The 18474-nt window shown below is 40.7% G+C and overlaps 1 protein-coding gene across 10 annotated transcripts in view; it reads left to right on the plus strand.

Annotated features, from left to right (window-relative positions):
• Positions 1–18474, plus strand: part of MOCOS (molybdenum cofactor sulfurase) — a 229696-nt gene that overhangs the window by 70045 nt on the left and 141177 nt on the right. The window lies entirely within an intron of this gene.

The following is an 18474-nucleotide window of genomic DNA, read 5'->3' on the forward strand; positions in this document are numbered from 1 at the left end:
CAGCGACTGCAGGTGGGCACTAACGTTTAAGGGAGCGTAGTAGACCCAGTAGACAAGACAGATCAACATAAGAAGTAACAGTGTCAGCACCCCACTTGCTGAAAGGACATTTATTTTGGGGAGTGGCGGGGTCGGAACACAGCAAGGTGGTGTTGTAATCAAAATAGCCGTAAGTGGATATTCCTTTAATTGAGTATTCGCTGCCAGCTTCTTCTAGAGTAGAAATGGGACCATTTGAAAACATATACGAAAGTGGTGAGGTTTGCGGAGTGGAATCAAACTCAAAACCTTGTCAGTGGATGTTCGGTAACAGGACCACAGTGAGCCTTGAGAGCCAAATACTCTTGGGGTTCAGTGTAGACCAGGGACGGCCACCTGGGTGGAACAAGATGGTCAAAGTGCTGAAGGAGGAAACTGCTCCTTGCAGTAGAATTTGGAATAGCTGCGAATGGGGCGAGGGAAGCATGCCAAAGGCAGAGGATAGCATTTTAAGGAAGATATGTTATCTTGGAAACTTAGCCTCCGTGGATAGATAGGAAGAGTCATTATAGAAAGTCACGTAAAATGACTGGAGCTTAAGCTTAGCAAGACTGTAATTAGTGGGGATTTTAATTATTATTTTTTTCAAAAGATTTAGTGGAAAGAAATGGTTGAAGTGAAATAATGCTGATAAATTGTTTGGGACAAAACTTGATAAAAATAAATGCAACGCTTGCCAAGTTTTTCTTACATTAGCACTCTTTATTTGGCACATAATTTAGTGGGATTACTGACAAGAGTGTCAATTTGCAGGATCTGGTGTATCAAGCTTAATAGTGTAAATGCCTAAATGTTACCACCTGTGCAGAGAAGAGGTGAAGGGTTTAGCCTGTGTAAGCCATTCAGGTTGTAGCTTTCTAAGAATATCAGAGAATCAGAATGCAACGGATCATGATGCTGTACAAAACAGTGGATATACAGGAGCAGTGGAATATGTGCAAGTGCATTGTAATGCTTGAGGTTTTCTGACCAGTTTTCTGAGCATCAGTTAGAAAATATTCTGCAAAAGGGGAGAAGAGAGACCATGTGGAGAAAAACAAACAAACAAACAAAAAAATGAAGTTGTCGAATTCTCCAATTGTTCAGTCATTATTCAGTATATTAGCTAAAAATGCTGACTGAGTTATTGTGAAAAATATCTAAAAATCATTTTTAGCATCTAGATATCATGACTTAAAAGTAAACCTATTTTTAGTTTCTCATTCGGAGTGAAATAATGATACCACTGTTGGTCATAAAGGAGTGCATCGTTGTAGCAGAAGTGTATTTTTTCTTCCATTGTAATGTTGCTGAGGGGTACATAAGAGTAACAGTGAGATTAATCCTCATGAGAACAATAAGGATAATGAAGCTGGCAATGATTTTCATATATCCATATGAAGTTTTAGGTACTGGATACAGCAGATACCACAGGACTGTAAGTTGGTTCTTTCTCTTAAATTGTTGGTCAATGAGCTTTGTTTAGGGAGGACACAGAAGAAGCTCCAGTTGCTGATATCTGTTCTTCTGCATAGCCTTTCAGATCTTGTAAAGCTTTACAAGTATTCAGGAGTAATTTTCTCTTTATTTATATGCGTAGCTGAAATTATTTTTCTCAGTGTGCATGCACACAGAAACATATCTAAGCAAAACAAGATTTCTTTTGATTTTGGTTTGTGCAGTCTGCCTTGTAGTAAAGTGTTTTTCAAGGCTTTGCTATAAACCTTGTTGATTCTGCAGGATATGCAGGGTTTCCTGGGAATCGGGAGGAGATCAAAGCTATCCCTAAGTTCTTCGGGGAATTTAGTTTATCCTGTGTGCAGACAGCATCTCTCACGGTAGGATCCTGTGGGTGAGCAGAGCCTCTTGTGTGTTACAAGAATGCGAATAATTAAACAGCAGCTATGACCTGTGTGTCTGCTCCACCAGTTTGTGGTGAGAGGAAGTGAGATTTTGGGAGGCGCTTTTAAGCTTTTTAGCAGTGGTGGTTTTTTAAGCTCTATTAGCCTTATTTGTCTATTAGCCTTGCAGTTGTATGTTAGATTGAAGCATAAAGGCAATGGAAACTATTCATAATTTTCTAAAAACTTGTATTTTTGGCATGATTATTAGAAGTTGTGGCATTATTTTGATAAAGATTAACCTTGGAAGTTATGTTAAAAGAAATGTGTAGGCACTGAGATCTTAGATGAAATCTATGCTGCAAATGGGAGGAATATTATAAGCACAGCAGGTTGCCCTCGCCAGAATCTCTCTACCTGTAAGTGTTTCTTAGAGACCTCCACGACAGGATGTTCATGCAAAGAAAGGAACAAGAAGGCTGTGCCAAAAACGTTACAATTCTGCTCAATAGCTCTTCCCTAACTGCCAGTCTGCTGGCATTAAGAGGAGTAATAGTCCACTTTCTTTTTGCTGCTTGACCTGTGGTCAAACAAAAATAATCAGTTTGGCTCAGAAGTGGATATAGCAGTATTGGATTACTTAGAAAATTGTTGTGACATTTAAGAGATTTGAATAATCTGTAGGGGTTGAGGAAGAATGAGTGATGCGTGCCAGGACCTTTTCGTCTAAGGTCTCAGTTCAAGAAGTTATTCAGATACGTGTGTAATTTTAGACAAATTGAAAACAAGGAGGATTCTTAAGCATCGAGACTTAAAGACAAGCTTAAATACTCTCCTGAACTGAGGCTTAAGCACCCAATAAATCTGCAGCGATCCTGTGGTGCAGATACCTCATGTCAACACTCCCTTGCTAACTTTAGCGAAGTGCTCTGGGTACATCTGCTGCTTCCAGTGAAAGGCAGACAGCATTTGAAGTGATGGCTGTTGCTGCAGGAGTTTTCTGTAATAGCTGCCAAATGGGAGGGAGGAGGGGGAGAGAGCAGCAGAGGAAGCAGAAACATTTCTGTCTCAAGGAAAGAAACAAATCAATCAGTAGCTGTATGCAGAGAATTGGGGAACCTGCCTAACATCTGTCAGATGAAAACCTGATACACTGCAGCAGAATTTGCTTTATAATCAACCATTTCAGGTGCGCTGCCTTCCGAGAGGCATTCAGAGAGCTGCTTGAAGTTCTTTATGTGCTACAAGGGTGGGATATTAGCAATAGTACATCTGCCTACGTTTGAAGTGGTATCTTAACAAGGAGTATCAACTGAGCTAGGTATCTTCCATGTTCTTTTGTGAAGCTCTTGTGGCTGCATTGCTATAAGCAGTGTGATGCTTTGGTATAAGTGGACCCCTAAGCAGAGGGTACATGGAGTACACTAAAACTGCTGGTGGTGGCTTCAGCGGGCAAAAATGTTTTAGAGGGAGCTCTTGGAAGTGTACAGATGTTGCCCAGCTCGTGGTAGTGTGCAGAAACACCCCTGTGACGTGGTGAGCACCCTGGAAACAGGGTGTCCGCTGGTGAAATCCCGCTGCTGTCAGTGTCTGCTGGGAGGGAGCTGATGTAACCTTTTTGATTTTGGCTAGCAGGAATGAAGAGATTAACATTTGTATTGCTAGACACTGAGAACAGAGAAACCGGCGGGCACAAAGCAGGGGTGTCCCTGCTTCCAGCTGCAGGAACCTAACCAGAATATGCTGTGTTTTTCTGTAAGGACAGTGGGCTAAGTAATACTGTAAGATACGAGGGTGAATCCCTGAGTGCTGATTCCCAGTTCTCCCCCCTTGCTGCTGAGCCTGGTAGTGGCTCTCCAGGGAGCAGCAGGCATTAAGTAACCCCGATGGGAAGTGGCCAAGGCCACCCTGAGCCACCCAGGCTTGTCACTGTCAGTGCAGTGTTAAATGAGCTGGGGGTCGGCCTCTTCTCACAGGTAACTAGTGATAGGACTAGAGGGAATGGCCTCAAGATGCACCAGGGGAAGTTCAGGTTGGAAATGAGGAGACATTTCTTCTCAGAGAGAGCGGTCAGGCATTGAACGGGTTGCCCAGGGAGGTGGTGGAGTCACCGTCCCTGGGGGTGTTCAAGGAAAGGTTGGACGTGGTGCTTAGGGACGTGGTTTAGTGGGTGACATTGTCAGTAGGGTGATCGTTGGAGCAGGTGGTCTTGGAGGGATTTTCCAGCCTTAATGATTCTGTGATTCTAGATGTAGTGCGAGGATCACCGACTTAGTGGGTGACATCTGCACATTTTGAGTGGAAGTCTGCCTGATGGCAGACCAACCACAACAGAGCGAGGTTTATGCCTAATATTTTGGGATAATAAAGGTATTTGCTTTCTCAAAGACTTGGTGCAAAAGATTGTCACAATACCTTAATTTTTATGTTTCTGTAAAACTATTATTTTGCAAGGAAAGGGCAGAGTTACAAAGGGTGGTGTGATCTAAGAATGAAACTGTAAGTTTAAAAAATTGTATGCAGTTCTTGCCCTTTTCAAAAACTTTTTTTTTTTTTAATCATGCATAATGAGGAAAAGCCCAGTAGGTCTATAATGTCAATAAAGAGCAACAACTTGAAATATCTTCTACGTTTAATTGTCATTAAATCACAAGCAAAGTAGATTAGGAAAGAGCACTTCTGCTTTTTATTGTGGGCCACTTACTGCTTCTGTCTCCTTCTGCTAATACTCACAGGAGACATCCCTTGATAGCATCTCTTAACAATTCGTGCATCCATCTTTGTTTTAGGGGCATGCGGTGCTGTGCTGCAGCCAGATGGTCCAGACAGATGATAAAAAAGTACAAAATGAGACACCGGAGCACTCATCTCCTGCTGCCCTGTCACATTGAACAAACAGTTAATGAAATCTGAAATTGTAATAGCTAAAAATACATACTGCAGTATGGTGGACTTTCACACATCCCACTGGGATTGAATTGTCTTTTAAATATGGCTTCTGCAGGAAAGTTGCTGAAATCCCTGCCTTTCGGTGTCCATTTCTGGATAAATTCCTAATGAGCTGGGCAGAGAACATAATTATTGTGATAGGAATTTTCTTACATTTTACTCTGGAAATTGCCCACAAAAATTTGACTGTTCTCCAGTGTAGTGTGTTATTCACCAAATAATTTCTTCTGACATTCTTGTTGCACAGATTTTGCAATTCAGCGCTTGAGCCCTTTGATGTGACATAGGGTGAATATTAAGCTCCTGCCTTTGGCTTTTAGAGTATAACCCTTAGAATCAGATTTCAAGTGTACAATTGCAAGTTCTGTGTTTACTTTCCGAGAACATTCTGTAATCACTCAAACTCACAGTACATTTGCTGGAATGTTTGCAGAAAGCAGTGTGCAAAGGGCACAGACATACAGATCATGAATGTATTTAGAACTCTGAATAAATATTCATCAAATCTATTCTGCACTTTTCATTCTGCTCCTTGTGATATTAGATGTTACCAAAGCTAATACCAAAGCATCAGAGATGTGACAGACCTTCAGAAAGAGTGCTAAAATCATAATAGGTAGAGTTTAAAAGTACACAGAGCAGAGAAGGCAGTAGATTTTATCTGAGAAACCTTTGTACAGTAAACATCTTGGAATTCTGTTCTCCTGCTTCACGGCTGTAATTCAGACCTGATTTTGCTGAGAATAAGTCCAGCGGGATCAAGCCCAGGACTCTGGAGGACAGCTTTGGTAGATCTCTCAATCTCTGGGCAGGTCTTACTGCTCACATCCTGTCTGGTTTCTATGTGACAAGAGATGACTTTCACAACAGCCTATTGGAATATGATGTTGCAGAGTAAAACAAAGGAGGTTGTTGTAATGCCTAGTTTTTGTGGAATATATTTTTTCAGCTGTTAATAAAACTTACCTATTTTGATGAATTTGTAGAATGCTTAGATTCACTAATGCAAGAGGGTTATAGGTTAAATCCGTGTTTAGCGTAAGATTTATTCACTCAATTACATTTTTCCCAAAAGGGTTTCATCACTGTACAAGGTAATACGTGAAAGTACCCATGCTTTCGATTTAGCTTGAATACACTTTCCAGACTTTGAGATCCCAGCAGCAATAAATTTTAGACCATATTTTTTCTTGAAAGTTAATCAAGGGTAGAGCTTTGTGCAACTGTGAGGATGTAACAACGCTTGTGCCCCTACACGTGCATAGGCTGATAGGAATTGCATCAGTGTTGTCACAATTATTGATTCTGCTGCAGTGTGCAAATTTAGTAGTAGTAACAAGAAGAATAGTTACCCCCTTCCTTCAACAACAGATTTAAGAAGTCTTGAAACTAGGAGAAAGATTTTAGTCTGTGCATGAGCAGAGTTTGTGCACAGATTTCAGGTGTCAGCTGTGACATTACTTCTTTTGTTTGTATCAAAAAGAGGAATTTTGCAAATGTTCTTGATCATCCCATGCCCAATAACCCTTCAAAGAAGTCAAACATGATGAGGCTTCTCCATCCTATTCTTTTGTTTTATAAAAATCCTTGAATTTAAGAAGTCAATATTATTGCTGTTTTGAAGGCATTACCTGTGGGTCTCATCCCACAAGTTAAGTATTCGGTTTCAACTGAGCAGGGTCTGTCATCCTGTGCATGACAATACACTGCCTATGTGATTAGCCCTCTGCTCATCCTGAGACTCTCCCTCTGACCTGAGTTTTCATGGGACTTCGCTGTGCAGAGTAAGAAGTCAAAAACAGGTTCATAAGTTGCAGTGGTTCACACCAATGATGAATTTGGTATTCAGAATGTTTCCCAGAATATATAGAACGTCATTGTCTGTTCCCACATCTGGGCTGACCATCTGACATCTGGATTTCCTGACCTCTTGGGTCAGGTCTCTAACTCCCAGGAGGCAGATAATGAGGAAAAGAGAGATACAAAGCAGTTTCTGCATTTTCTGGCTCAGGTTTTCTGCCTAGCAGCTTTTAGGATGAGGATGCAGTGTGGAAGGATTATAGGCAATTATGGTCGTTAGTATACTTTTTAGTTACTTTTGATTTCATGACGTTTGCTGCTGCCAGGCAGCACAAAATGCAGAAAGGAAAGGTTAATTAACATACATCCTATGGGGTGAACTTTTCTAATTAATAGTTTTAATTGATATCAGAATTAACCAATGGAATATTTAAATATTTAAAATGGCATTAGTTACTCAGTTGATGATTTCCGTGCCCATTTTGATTTGAACAGTGTTCCTCAGACAGCACAGGACAGATTGCAGCAGGTTACAGAATATTTCTCTCAGCTCCCTCTCGCATACACAGTGTCTTGTTCTTAAGTTTGATGTTTTCTGTTCATTTTGTAAAGCAGTGGCATTTATACAGAGGTTTCCTGGTGCTAACGTGTTTTAAGTTTTCCCCTAAGCTGTTTTCATTTTACGATTCTAAAAGTGCCACTTGTGAGCTCCTTAAAATGCTGTTGTTCCTCGTCTCCTAACGAGTTTGCCAGGGATTGCAGCCGGGTTCTGTTTTAAGGCAAGCCAAGAATATCCCTCAACAGCCATTTATGCCTCATTGCATCCATCATGTGCAGAGCAGTTTCTCCCTCAACTGCCAGGAGCAGGGGAAGCACAGTTGTCAGGATTTAAAGTGAATGAAGTGCAACTTGACAGGCAGAAATGATGTTTCCCATGTGAGCAAACACCCATTCACAATTTCTGGGAAATCTTGGGGCTGTTTCAGCCAAAATGCGAATGTGGCTCAGTGCGAACAGTGTGCAGAGAGTGAGCACGCCGAGGCTTTGAAGCCGTAGATCGGCTCAGCGACAAACAACCAGAAAAGCCTTTCACTCCTGAGTGTTTCTGTAGTTGTGGTCACCAGGATGGTTTCTCTGGCATTCACGGTATTGTGCTATTTCAAGCTAGCAAGTGATGGGGTAGTCCTCTGTTTTACCAAAGTGTGAGGGTCCTGCAGGTTTCAAGAACCCTTGTGCCAAGGATCACTGGCTCTGCTCTTTATATTATTTTATCTCCCCTTCAAAGTAATAGGAGCTGTTTAATTTTTTTTTTTCTCTGTAGAATGCTTCAGTGTTCTTCTTAGAAAGGAAGAGCAGAGTTACACTGCTGAGGTGGGCCATCACACCACTTGAGAAGCAGATGGCAAATAAACCGGCTGCAGTGGCCAGCAGTCCTCCAGACCTGCGGCTTGTCACCCGTGCGAGGGGAAGCACAGACTGATGCTGCAGACCTGTCGTATTTGCCTGCGATACCTAAGCCATGTGAAGGAGAAGTCTGTGGAAACACGTGAACAGATTTACATAAGCCCCCTGTATTTTGAAAGCAGACTGAGATGCTTTCAGATTAACATCTTCATCTAAAACCATTTCCAGACAAAAGCTCGGCACTCGAAAAGCAACCCTTGATGAAGTAAGGCCTATTTATGTACGAGTGTTTGCCATGGTCCCTGTCACCATAGTAACCGAGGCCCAGATTCACAAAACCAGCTCGTTCCTGCTTAAGCACCTCAGTACCTCTGAAGTTCTCAGCCTAAATGGTTCCCAAATAAATGTGATCTCTCTGCACAGGTATTTTATGAGTTGCAAGAAATTATCCCTTCTTTTTCCTTTTTTTTTTTTTTTCCTCCTTGACTAAGAAAGCTCTGGTTATGGGAGTAAAGATTTTTGTAACCAGCCCATCAGTCATACTGTGGAAATGTGTCAAAAAGGTGGATCTAAAAGGTTATACTGGAAATGGTAATTTTCTGAACTTCTGGACATTTGGAGCGAGAATACTTCATCACTGCTGTCGGCCCATTTTGTGTAGCTGACTTCTTTCGATACAAGAGCATTTTGCCTTTGGCCTTCTCTTTTCACCTTGTATTTTGCAGTTTCTGCATAGGAACAGGCTGATATTAAAGAGCCAAAAATATACATGTGAGATCACTGATATAGCTATCATTATTTGTGGTTAATATTTTTCGAGATTAGTATCAAGGCTTTGTTTCGGAGCAGGAATTGAGGTAGGAACCATACAATGGATCTGAACATTGAGAAGATGTGTGTCAAGTGGCACATCCTACTTTGGTGAGAAATCAAATGAGAAATGCTGGGATATGCTTTTGAAGCTATGCTTAGCTGCTTGCACTTTACAACTGAAAATGCCAGGGAAAATATGCAAACAAGTCAACTTGCAGGTTTTCATGGCAAATTCTTCTTGTAAATGTCTTGTAGACAGTTACTGGTTGCCACGCTTCCATTCTGTGGCACCAGTAGCGAAAAGAGATTAACTTGGGTCACAGTGGCTGGAGTGCATAACATACTGGTTCAGAAAAAATAAAAATAAAAATGCCGTAGCTTTCTAAAAACAACCAAACAAACAAACAAACCAAACTTAAACCAAACCAATGAAACAGTCAAACAAACAAACAAAAAAATAGCTGGAAGGGTCACAGAGGTATACAGTTTAAAGGCCAGTGCTGATCTAGAAACAAATTCCATCAGTAAAGAAAAGTTAAAGAATAACATTAAAAGACATTGGAAGCAATGGTATGTTATCTTAAAAAAAAAAAAAAAAAGTCTAAAAAGGTCTACCTTTCAATGTTGTTTTTTTTAATGCCTTAAAGAATATTTAGTTATCGTCTGAGGTTAGTTGGAACATTAAGCACTGTAAAGACTTGAGTGTCTGGAACCATCAGAACACCTACGTGTGTGTGTTTGGGTTTTTTTAATCTTTTTTCCTCGAACAGCCTTTGCAAGTTTATCCTGGAAAATAGCCAGCTTTCGTGCTCTGCTTTCTCTGAATCAGGAAACAAAGTGAAGGAACTTGCAGCCTTTTACCAGCAAATACCCTAGGGCAGGTAGGCAAGCCTCATGGTAGTGATGGTTGCTGGCATTAGCAGAATTAACTAGATAACTGCGACTCTGGGGAATCTGTCTGCAGGAGCTCAGAATATGCAGAAAGTTTAAAGATCAGGACTTCCTAAGATTGGAAGGAGGAATGATTGTGCTCCAGACACTGAAGGTGAGGTTAAGCTGGATAGGTGTAGCTGTATGGAGTATATAGGTGCTTTTATATAAAGCATGTAGATGCTTTTAGTAAGCAATGGAAAGAACTGGACTAGTGCCAGTGACTTTTGAGCAAATCTAAAGGGTGGTGTGGTCAGGTGTCCGCAGTGCAGATGTCTTAAGAAAGGTGATATGTGTTTACACATGCGCACCCTTTCCTTTGTTCCTGTGACCTGTGAATAAGATTTTTAGTCAGGCACATAATACTAGTGGAGATGATACCTCTGGCTAATACTGTGCTGTCTTTCATATTCATCATTGAAGTCAATCTCGATGCATTCTTTGTTTATGCTCAGGGGATGCCTAAATTAAAATTTTACGGTCTGTGCTAGTTTGGAAACAGAAGACACTGACCTTAGTTTATTAGTAGATGTTATGAAGAAAATACTGTGATGAGAACATCTCAAGTTGAAGTTGTCCTATGTTATCTACTGAGGCAGTACACTAGTGCATCGTCTTCCAGTGTTTGGCTTTAAATTTGCTTCCTCCTGGTGACTCTTAAGATTTGTGGCAAAAATCGTTTGAATTTTAACACATGAATGACTGAAAAACTGAATGAGATTCATTAGTAGTTTTCTATTTGGCAATTAGTTTATGGAGATATAGTTTGGAATGGTTTGTTCATGGGCTGTCTGCTGCTCATGACTAGCCCTCCTTAACTGGTTACCTAAAATATTGGTTGCTTTTTTGATTTCCTGCCTGGTTGACTTGAATAGCAGGTGATGAATTTTCGTTTGAAAAGCCTATGGTATAAATACACAAAGTCATTTCTGTCCTAATTAATGAAAATATTGGGATACACTAGTGTTTTCACAAATCTTTGGCAGTTGTTCCAAGCACTGGAGTAAACTCATCTGGCTTATTTTACTCACAAAAAATATCCACAAAGTGGCTTTAAAATCATGTAGCTATTGATCTTCTCTCTCTACCATGGAATAATAACTATTTAATTTCAACGCAAACAGTTACCCAGGGGTTTCTGCCACGTCTAGAAAATTAAAGGAGTTACAGGCTTCTGCCAGGGAGAGGAGTAATATTTGTGTGTTAGAACAAACTGTACCAGCAGTTAGCCTGCAGTGTCGTATTTTATGGTTTTCATGATTCCTTCCTACTATTTTGCTCCTCTGGCTATGTGCAGTGCCATAATACCATCCTAAATCTGAATTTGCTGTCAGTATGCCCACTATGACACTGAATGCCTTCTGGATGTGCACTTTGTAATGAGGGTCAACGCCTTTTAGTCCGGATGGGTGCTTCTCATGGACTTTGTTCATCAAAGCATTTTTTTTTCCTGCAGGAAGTCATTTTGTAGCCTTTAAAGAGCAACTGTTCTCTGAAGATGTAGCGCTAGGCAAACTCCAGGCACTCAGCTGTGCTGCCAACTTTGCAGAGCTGAGAGAGGATTTATTTGGTGAAGGCCGACTATGACCCTTTGTAAGCAAACGGGCATTTCCACAGCGTGTCTCCAGTGAATCCGTCAGTGCCTCGGAGAATAAATGTAACGGATTATAATGCTTCAGTTCAGGTGGCTGAGCGCAAATGCCTAAATAACGTAATGCTTTCAAATGGAAAGGGAGGGATTTTTCACCAACTGCCTATGACGAATGAGGCTTATCAGGTACCTTCCCACTAATGAATTATTTCATAAGTTCAGGGAGCTAATTCAGTGGTGCTGTAAGCAGCAGAAGTGTAAATGGGTGAGATCCTAATCACTCTGGTGCAAGCAGAAATGGTAAGAAGCTGGGATCACAATGAGTTCCTTTTGTGTAAAGTGGTCAGAAAACAAGTTTATGTGGATGTGACCGGTGAGGATAAATAGAGCAATGTGCCTGTTTCACAGCTGGCACATGTTCTGAAAGGCTTACATTTGTGCATTGTCAGTATAGGAAAAGAAGCTGAAACAGAAAAGGCAACCAAATAAACTTTGAGAGAGAACTATAAAGGATAATTTATCCCAGTGCTCTTCCTTATGCAGGTATTAATCCATGGTCAAATCCTTGAATTTGGTGGACTTCTGCTGGATTAGCTTCATAGTTGAATATATGCTGTTATGGCATGGATTCCTGTTGAAAACAGTCCTCTAAGGAGGGTGGATTGGGAGGGCAAGAACCAACCTTTACAAGGGCGTTTTTTCATTCAGTGAATGCTTTGCTAGAGGAAGACAGACCTAGCAGATTTTTTTCCTGCTTAAATACATTTGATTCTTTCAGCTTCTCGTAGATTTCGGTTTGCTTTTGTGTTTGGATTGGGAATTGGCAATGAGAATATAATACAGTGCTGTGACATATTGAATAGACCTTGTCTTTAAAAATAAGACGTTTCCTACCCAGAGGGCTTGTCTTTTTAATTTGGTAAACCAGAACATTCCCCTTATGGATACGGCTGTAACTTGTTAAGCTATCCTGTCACTTCTTACTTCTGTCAGTGAGATGAGCTAAGGAAAATTTGGGATGTGCATTAGGTGGCGTGTGCTTATTTATGGTATCCTTTTGCATTGCAATAAATGAGAGTACCCACATTTTCTGTTCCTTTTTTTCTTCATATACATAGAAAGAACATGTACAGAAAAACTATTGCTAGACATCAAGTTAAGCCTCAAAGCAGGCTGTCGTGTACCAGCTCCTAGTGTCTGTAACTACCACAGCAGTCTGTAAGACCTTAGGATCCATTACTAATCCCTCACTGAAGTTGATGAGAATTTCTCAGCTGACTGCTTTGATAGCTGGAGCTGACCCTTCATTAATAAATGAGGAAGGTTAAAATGCTCTTACTTAGAAATGTAGATGCAGCCACTGGCTATACTTCTCACACATATATCTGTGTAGAAGGGATTATAAAGGCAAAAAGGCAGTTATGAAAAGCATTTCCATCTCAGATATTTTAAAATAAAAATAGTTGTAAGTCAAAGTAAGATATTTTGTCTCAGAAGTCTTTTTTAATTTTTTTGAATTGCCATTCACACAAAATCTTTGCCTTAGACAACAGTACATTACATCTTTTCAGAGGCTCTGTAGAACAGAAGGCAGTGTGGTAAAATTTCTGAGGCTCAAGCTAAGCATCACTCCGTACAAGCCCAAACTAGATTTGGACTCCTCGGAAATGTGACAGTGAAACATTTTATAATAAGAAATATTTTTAATATATAAATGCAAGCTGAAAAGGAGCCTTTATAAAGTGCTATTTAAACTTCAACTGTTAAATAGCGAACATGGAAAAACACAAACATGGCAAGATAAGTTGCTCAGCTTTTTATAGGTGTTTGCAAAATGGTAAATTTGAAGAGAGTGAAGGAACTGGCATAAAGCATATTTTTGAAGTATTTAAAGTCTAGAAGCATGGAAAAAAACAGGTAAATCAACAGAGTTTTGGGAGGCTATAATGGAAATAGTATAGTATGGACATCTGTATCTTTGTGGTAGCACTGCTACTGCTCTGCTGCTGAGAGCCACAGAACTACTTGTGAGAAGAAACATGATTTTTTGTTTTATTATTTTTTTTAACCTGAGGTAACTACAGCCAGGTGACAGCTTTGGAGGATAACCCTTTCATCCAGCCTTCGGTGACTCTGTGTACCTAAGGTAGCTGAATGAATCAGTAGCCTGTGCCCTCAGCAGAGCTGCCAGTGGCAATTTGGAGTGTCCAATTCTAATTAAGCTCTTAATTCAGGATGTTGTATTTGATAAGTTAGATAATAAGACTATTCCCTCAGAATATCTGACTTGATTATATATAACTTTAAATACAAAGCCCATTATTAATTAGGTGCATATTAAGTGTACGGAATGAGACAGCAAGCTTGGTTGAAAATTAATTGACTTTCCTTGCCATTGTTGACTTCAGAACAGTAAGGCATTTTGGCTCAGCAGTGTTCGTGAAGATACAAAACTCTTATGCTAGCTTTTTAAAAGGATTAAACAACAGCTAAGAGAGAGGTCTCAGAATACAAATGTGTACTGGCAAGTGGGGAGCGAATGCGTTTTCTGTGGCCTCCCCCTGGGCTGGCTTCACAGACTCACAGATTGGTTGAAGTTGGCAGGGCCCTCTGGAGGCCACCTGGTCCAAGCCCCTGCTCCAGCAGGGACACATAGAGAAGGTTGCCCAGGACCATGTCCAGGTGGCTTTTGGAGATCTCCAAGGTGGGAGACTCCACAACCTTTCTGGGCAGCCTGTGCCGGTGCTCCATCAGCCGCACAGCACAGAAGTGCTGCCTGGTGTTCAGAGGGAACCTCTTGTGCTCCAGTTTGTGCCCATTGCCCCATCTCCTGGCACTAGGCACCACTGAAAAAAGCCTGGCTCTGTCTTCTTGACAGCCTCCTTTCAGATACAGACATTGATCAGATCCCCCCGGAGCCTCCTCTTCTCCAGTCTGTACAGTCCCAGCTCTCTCAGCCTCCCTCCATAGTAGAGGTGCTCCAGTCTTTTGATCATCTTGGTGGCCCTACGTTGGACCAGTAGCTCCACATCTCTCTTGTAATGGGGGTCCAAAACTGCACCCATCATTCCAGTTGTGGCCTCACCAGTGCTGAGCAGAGTGGAAGGATCACCTCTCCTGACCTGCTGACCTGTTACTTTGCCCAGCGCTGCCAAGAATACTGTTAACCTCCATAGTGACAAGGGCACGCTGCTGATACGCTTCTTGCTTTATTGACTACCTTGTGCTTGATCTGTGTCCTCTTGGAGAGGTGAGAGGAGGGGGAGGAGAAGAGGGGCAGATCACGGCAGGACAAGGCAAGTTGCAGGGTTTGCCTTTGATGCACAGCGAAGATGGGAGCATGTTGCTTCTTCCCTCCCTTGCCAGCCTGGAAGCGAGGTACTGAGTGAGGTTTCTCAGCCTTTCTGCAGTTTTCCCCATGATGGCACAGCTGTATCAGTATGCTTAATGAAACAATTATCCTCTTAGTCCTTTCTTCCAAAGAGTTCTTTCAAAAGTGGAAATTTGTAATAATATAAAGTACTACTACTGCTCGCAGCTGTGAGCTATAGTAGATCAAACTATCAGTTTTCTACTGCAAGTCTTTAGTCCTGCTGCCAACAACTACCTTATATATGGCTATAAATCTTCCAGGAGTGTAATAAAGGTGAACTGCATTTCCCTGTAATGGGGTACGTCTTACATGAAGACACAGAGCATTAGGAATTCTGTGTGTAATAGCCAGTGCTTCCCAATATTAATGTCAAAAGTGAGGATGTAGTGCTGGGGTCTGCAGAAGTCGTTCAGAGGTATTGCAGCTTTCTGTCCCTAAGTACTCAGATTTTATTATAGCAATGCTGCTCTAGTTCAGGAGTTTGTGGGATTTGTTTTATAAACCTCATCCTGAGGTGCTCGTAGCTCATCTTCTCCGCACATCAGAAGTCATTCTGGAGGAGAAAATTTTTTTGGCTCTGTCATTTCTGCTTTATTTATTTTCCTTTTTTTTGATGTTAGAAAAACTTTAACCAAAAATCTATGTCTGATTTTGAAAATTCTACCTCTTTCACAAGTACTAGAGTCATAGCAGTTCTGTGACCCAAAATGCAAATAGGTACCTAATGAGATTCACAAAAGAACCTATTTCCTATTGAAGACATTTAGAAATGTAACTTGTTTTTTCCTCCAGCTTTAGGAACTTAAATGCTTTACCAAAAAATGTCTCTAATTCTTTTGGGCACTTTTGAAAATTTCACCCTAAAGCTTGATCATTTTCATGTGAAAGTCAGTTTCAGGTAATGAACTGAATAGATAAATATATCAATATTATGTTGTGGATTTTATTTCAGTACTGTTCAGCTGTTTCTAAATTTGAATGATTAAAAACTAAATATAGTTAAAATACTACTAATGTGCATGAGCTTTTTCTCTTCTTTATGACTTAGAGCTGTCATTAGTTGTGAGAAGAAAATTTATGTATTTATTTATCTATTTATTTATTTACTGTTTTGTGAAGTTGTGAAAATGTTTAACAAAAGTACTCGCTGGCTTTGATTTTCATGGTTAGGCAACAGCATCCTGTTATTAAATCCTGATCCACAATACCTGCATCCCAGCTATTGTCATTTTCCAGTGCCTTTTGGTCAAATTAAGTGTTGCGGCAAGTCAGTACAATTCCTGTGGAGATCTGGAGGTTATTATTCCGTAGTAAAATTGGCATTTTGCCTGGCTCTGTCTCACCTCCCACTCAGCCTGTGTGGCACAAAGGGGCTGACGGAGGAAGAGAGCAAAGAAAGCATAGAAAGTAAAAGAGGAACAGACTCGATAAGAGTCTTCAGTGTGCTTTTTACTGCTGCTTTTGTCAGCTTGTTGTTATGAAAGGAAACTACATATCAAGAGGTTGCTCCTGTAACCCAGCTTTTTTAACTCAAAAGGTATTCTCTATGTGCACATACATATGAATATGTAATTAGTCTTAGTGTCACAGAGGTAAAAAAACATAGAAAATTCAATATTTTTTTGTTGACTTTTTTCTGGAAATTGTACAGCCTTTTTGCAATTTGTGTTTTTATCAGTGCAATGATTCGAAGACCTTTCCAATGACTGCAGTGTATAAAAAAAATAAAAAACAAGCCACATCAAATAATACACGTAAACATGTCCGTAACCACGAAGACCTGGCCTTCTAACAAATCTATCTTTCCAATTCCTTTTTTTTTTTTTTTTCCCTAGGAAAAAAAATAAATTAAATAACCACACAGTCTAATGTTGTCCTGCCTGAAAAGTAAGTTAGGACTCTTGCTTGCCCTGCTGCCCAGCATTTCTTTGTGAATGAAGGGAAAGAAGAATAAAGGAAATTCAGGGCATTGGTATAAGTGGTAACCCTGCAGCTAGGCTAACTGCAGCAGAGGCTGCTCTCTGGGTTAAGTGTTTCAGGTTCCTGCAGTCAGCTCTGCTGTAGGCAGCGGTGGGAAAGGCTGCACAGCTCACTGCAGGAGATGGGGAGCGTAGATTCAGCAACCAGGGAGGGTAGGGCACGGTGATGAATGGAGCAGGCTGGCAGCTCAGTTCCCTGCACTAAACTGCTGTGATTATTCCTGTCTTCATCCCTAATGTGGTTTCTAAGGTGTAAGGAAGAAGTCTGGTTTCTCTGAAAGTGGTCTTTAAAAATGAAGTCAGGAGCTGTGAATGCTTGCTGCAGTTATCACCTGGCAGGTCTACTTCAGAAAGATCTCTATAACTTCTTTCAGATGGGTTTCTGACAACATGTCAAGCTTAAATCCATGACCTGCTGATGTCCTTCGTAACATCTGAAGTTCTTTCTTCATCTCCAGGAAGCACAAACTTCCCAACAATTGCATCAGATTTCAAAAACTGAAATTCTGAAGAAACTTATATCCCACTGGGATTATGAAGCCATCTGTTGCATCTTGTGCTTCCCAGTACAAGACTTTCCTTCAGCAGACAGATGTATTGTCAATATTATTTCAATGTACCTTTGCAGACCAGTTTTTAGTCCTAATCATCAAAGTCATTGCAATTGTTTCTTTCCCCTTGTCAGAGTTTTGACTGCAGCACACATCCAGCTTTATCATTCTTTGCCTGTAGCATTCATCCTTCAGACAGGACACATAAAACTTTGAGGCATTTCTCTCTGCTGTTCCGTGGCTCAGGAAATTTTAGCTTGATTTTGCCACGTAACTTTTTGAACAACTTGCATTTAAATGCAACCTTTAAATGCCTGTCCTAGTAAGGGAATCTCCTGTTACATAAAACATGCAAACTTTTAATGATACACATTGAGGGCCAGGGTTTATAGATTACCGAAATGCTGGGCTGTACCTTGGAATTGCACAGGTCAGAGAACCAGCTGCTTGGAGAGCACTGATACCTTACGTTGTTCACAGAAATGCTCTGCAGCAGGAGAGATGCACTGAGAAACCCTATAACATCTTACCTTTCTTGAAAGCCAGACAGCACCTCTGAGCAGCAACATGTATGCTCTGGTTCAGTTTTGTTTGTTCTGCTTAATCTACCCAATCTTCCTAAATGGTTGTTACATTTCTTGTTAATAGAATTTTTATAAAAGTTCATTCTGAAAGAGTTCATCAGGTTGTTATATAAGGAAAGTGACTGAAGTAATGCTGTTCCTCAGCCTCTGCAAAGACCTGATGCAAGTCTGTCTTGTGCACTGTAAGACTGTAAGAGATGTGCAAGATAGCCTGGGTACCAACAGCTGGTGGGTCACAAAAGATAGTTTAGGCATCAGCAAGTGTGTAGTGTAGACGTGCCTCAGGAAACTGGCTCGGTTAAGTTTCCTTAGTCTGACTCATTGGAAGACATTACATTGCTTCTGGTTTAGGCTCTCTCTGCAGACAACAGAGTTTACAGCCTTATGTATAAATCTGTTGCTTCTTGCTGTCTTCTGTTTCTGTTAGTAATATTATAAGCAAGGAGCAAAGCTGTATGCTAAGATTTCCCTATTGAATCCTGTGATCCTTAATTGGGATGCCCTGTATGTGAGCAGAATCTTTTTTTTTTTCTTTTTTGAATGAATGAAAGATACTCTGTCTGCTCCAGATAATTTGTAAACTAAACAACAACCAAACAAATGAAAACCCAAAAACTAATCCTGTGCAGATAAATCTGGTC

This window comes from Anser anser (genome assembly GCF_964211835.1).
Source record: "Anser anser genome assembly, chromosome: 2".
NCBI lineage: Eukaryota > Metazoa > Chordata > Aves > Anseriformes > Anatidae > Anser > Anser anser.